Raw genomic sequence first — 4517 nt, 5'->3', positions numbered from 1 at the left:
GATGGATAGATTTGCAATAAGACAATGGGGATTGTGTTTGTTGGGAAAAACAAGAAGGGAAGAACACAAAATTTCTTTTTCAAGCTTGTGATGTTGAAAGATACACTACTCCTCATTGTACTAATCTCATTGTTCGAATGAATAGTTGTGCAAAGAACAATGATGGTGATAAAGCAGATTCCTCTTATTCTATAGGGTATGGCCGAAAGGGGGAGAATGTTGATGACTTAGATTCGAAAGGTGATACATCAAGCTGCTCAGATGCTGATGACTTAGATTCGACATTTCTCACAAAGGGGGAGAATGTTGAGGTCGAGTGTAGTTGTGAGATGTCGAAGTCTATCTGAGTTTGTCTTAGTGTCGAAAGTTAGTTTGTATGTTTTGCATAAGGGAATTGCTAGTTTCAAAACTGTAAAGCTTAGTCCCTTGTGTGTTTTTTTTATGTTCTTGTATTCCCAATAAATAGGGGATGGATACTAGAGTAAGAAAAATCTTGGTGAGTCTGAACACTTGTACTCTATTTTTATTTGTATTCTTCAAGAGCATAATCGAGCCAACCAGATCATATTTACACCGTGTGTTCTTAATTCGTTCATTACTCTGAATTCTGTTTACATACTCGATCAAATAACAACTACAATTATAAGGTTGAAACTTTTGAATGAATCGTCAAGACTCTCACCAAGAAGAGCTTTAAAGTTGGTGAATTCGTTGAGGGCAGTAGTGATTTTCTTGTCTTGAGCTTGTTCAGACCCCTGGTAGATATTTTTGAGCACATCCCAAATCTCTTTGGCAGATTCACAGTTGATGATGATATCAAAGTTGTCTGGAGCAAATCCACATGATATTTCGTAGAATGCGATTGCATCATTCTCCATTTTCTCGAGATCATCGTTGGTGGGTCTGTTCATCGCCGCTTGGCTACCTCCAAGACTTACTTGAGCACCATCAGATGTGATAGGAGTGAGAATAGGGATATGAGGTCCTTCTACTACATATCTCCACACATCTCTTCCGAGTCTCTTCAAATATCTTTCCATTGTTTGGGACCAATGATGATATTCACTTGCAACGAGTATTGGAGCTCTGTTAGAACCTCCAACACTTTTTGAAACGTTTAAAGAACAAGCTTGTGCCATTTTGCTTCTTTTTTTATGAGCTTTAGTGGTATAGAAGGAATTTTAAATCAGAGTTTTTTTTAAAAAGAATTTTGTTTTCACTACAAGAAAAACACGATTTTTGCTACGGAGGAATCCGTTGCTAAAAGCTGAAATTCCGTTGCAAATGACGATTAGCAACGGAATTTGCAACGACCTATTTCCGTCCCTAAAAACGTCGTAGCGAGGGTTTGCAACGGAAAAGATAATTTCGTCACAAATGTGACAACGGAATGAAATCCGTGGTAAGTGGTATTCCGTCGTGTATTCTGTAGTAGGATTCCATCGCACAATCCGTGGTAGTTATTCCATCACAAATTCCGCGGTGATGATTCCCTAGCAAACTCCGTGGCGGTGATTCCCTAGAAAATTCCGTGGTGGTCATTCCTTAGCAAATTCTGTGGTGATGAATCCATAGCAAATTCTGTGGTGGTGATTCCCTAGTAAATTCCGTGGTGGTCATTCCCTAGTAAATTCCATGGTGGTCATTCCCTAGTACATTCCGTGGTGGTGATTCCGTAGCAAATTCCGTCGTGCTGAATCCTTAGCAAATTCCGTTTGATGATATCCTAGCAAATTCCGTGGTCATGAATCCCTAGCAAATTCCGTTTGATCACTTCCTAGCAAATTCTGTGGTCATGAATCCCTAGCAATTTTAGTGGTGTATATATTATATACCAGATTCAATATGGACCGATGGATAATTGATTTATAAATTATATTCAAATAATTTTGAAGTAATATATGGAAAACAAAAAAAAACAAAAAAATCGTAACCATTATATCATAAAATAACAAAATAATCTTCAATAAACATATATCAACCTACTACTCTTGTTGTTTTGTAAAGACATTAATAAGATCCAATGTCGTTTGAAGTTGTTTTTCAAGATGCCCGACCCTTGCTTTGTTTTCCTCTTGTTGGGCGTTCATCATTTCTTTAAGCTCTTCGTTTTGCTGTTTTTGTTTAGCAACAAGCTCCCTCATTTCTTCTATTTCATTATTTTTTTTCCGAAATGTAAGATACATCCGTTTTACCATTCCTATTGGGAACCGCCATTGCAAAAGAGCCTAATCCATAAAGTCTTTTTTTTATCATGACCACCACCAACAACATAAAATATCTTGTCCTCCTCAAATTCAACACCTTCAGCTTCCAACTCTTCCCGTTTTTCTGTATTGGCCGCCTACAAAATAAAAATATTATAAGTTAAAAGATATCAAATTTAGGAATGATATTATGGAGTAGCTACAATATAAAAGTTAATTTAAACTGAAATGAATATTACATGAATTTGTCTATTTTTTTCATTTGTGAAAGTGACTCCATCATGATTCTTAGTGTGTGTATACGGGAACAATTCACTATGGGGTGGCTCATGTCCTAATTTCCTCTTCTGCATAAATACCATATAAAAAGTTAAATATACAGATAAACATATGCAAACATTGATACGATGTACCATTTAAAAAAATACCAAATCAGAAGCTATCTTCAAATGACATGCGGATCCATCGTTATGTGTAGGTTTTGCTACTCCATCAGCCACACCGTTACGCCTATTTTTCTTGTTCTGCTCAGATTTTAGCTTGTATTCTTCTGTATTCCATTTTAATTTCCAGGAGTTCCAGACTTCTTGTGGAATATGAGCTGGTTTAAAGCCATGTTTGTTTCTTTTTGGGCTCCTCATGTTGAAGAGATATTGACCATAACTTTGTGCCGCTTTTCTTGCCCAAGCTTGCCTCACCAGCGAGTCTATTGTTTCATCCCAACAACATTTTTTCTACACATTAACAATATAAACATAAGTTGAAGTGTAAATGTTTACCAAACAACATTTTATTACTTCTAGTTAATTACCTGAAACTCCTCCCAATATAATTCGCACATTTCTTTGCTTACTTGTGCACAAGCGTACCCTTCTGGATCTACTCTTTGTTTAAAGGACTGACTAATAAAGTGTGCACAAGGGCTTGGTGGCATTAGCCTGCAAGTAATCATGTGATGTGTTTAGTTATGAATTAATATGTAGGTGTAAACCAAAATTTAATACATAGAAAAAGTTGTAATTAAGATTTGAATGGTAACTCACGTATTTTTCCAAACATGAACATTTAAACGTCCATCTGGTCCACAATTTTCAGAGGAATTGTTTTCACCTTCTACACTTTCCACTACAAATCCATTCATGGTTGGTTGTGTTGGTGATGGGGTAGATTCTGGGATAGGTGTTGTTGATGGGGTATATTCTGGGGTAGGTGTTGGGATAGATGTATATGTTGAGGATGTGGTTGTTCCTTTACTTAAGGATGGTGTGGTAGTTATTGTAGTTGTGGAGGATGGTAGCATAGATGCAGGTTTTGAGGTTGTGGTAGTAGATATAGGTGTTGATGATGTGGTAGTGGGTGTTGGTGTTGAGGATGTATTAGATGATATATGTGCTGAAGTTTTGGTTATTGATGTTAGTGTTGACGATTGTCTTGTTCCAGTTTCTGAAGTTTTAAATGTTTTTTCGAAGGAGGGTGTGGATGTTGTAAGTGATGCCGAGGAAGTGGTAGTCATGGGTGATGTTAATGATATAGGTTTAGGGGTTTTGTTGGTAGATGTTATAGGTGCTTTGGATGTGGTTGTAGGTATTGGGAAGTCGATTTATTCATCTTGTAACTGTCTGTTTACGAATTTTGCAGCAGAAATCCTGTTGCGTTTCATAACTTGTGGTGCAATGAATTTAGTTGGATTCACACCGGATGCTCCTTTTGCTTTCGAGGTCGACATCTTTCTGACACAAACAATAAAAATAAATTATATATGAAGGCATTACTTTACATGCAAACTATTGAATACAATCAAAACCAATTTACATGAAGATGATCAGAGAACAAAAAACGATCGATCATCACGACAACAGTAAATTAAATAAAAATAAATTTTAGATGAGTGACAACCTATATCGCCAAAGTCAGTGCACAAACGTATAATGAATAAAGATTTCGATCAATTAGCCGCCGAAGATGATGATTACAGAATAAACGTGTGTAGGTTGGAGGGAAACGAATTCTGAAATAATTTGAACCTCCGCTAATAAAAAATTCGAACTGTGCTAATTATCGCTAAATATTTAGTAATTCAAATTTATTTAAAGTAGTTACAGATTGATAGATAGGGTATATACATATAAATAACATCAAGAAAGAACATAGGCTAACGATGTGTTCATAGTATAATTTTAACTTAAAATTATATACGAGGACTAAACATTAATAAACTATACATCTTTATACTTTTTTATTTAAACCGAAATTTATATACAAAAGACATACGGGTCATGTCAATATATATGGTAATGGCTTATGGTGTCC

Source organism: Lactuca virosa, chromosome 4 (genome assembly GCF_052849685.1).
Source record: "Lactuca virosa cultivar CGN04683 chromosome 4, Lactuca_virosa_CGN04683_v6, whole genome shotgun sequence".
Lineage (NCBI taxonomy): Eukaryota > Viridiplantae > Streptophyta > Magnoliopsida > Asterales > Asteraceae > Lactuca > Lactuca virosa.
This window is presented reverse-complemented; position numbering follows the sequence as displayed.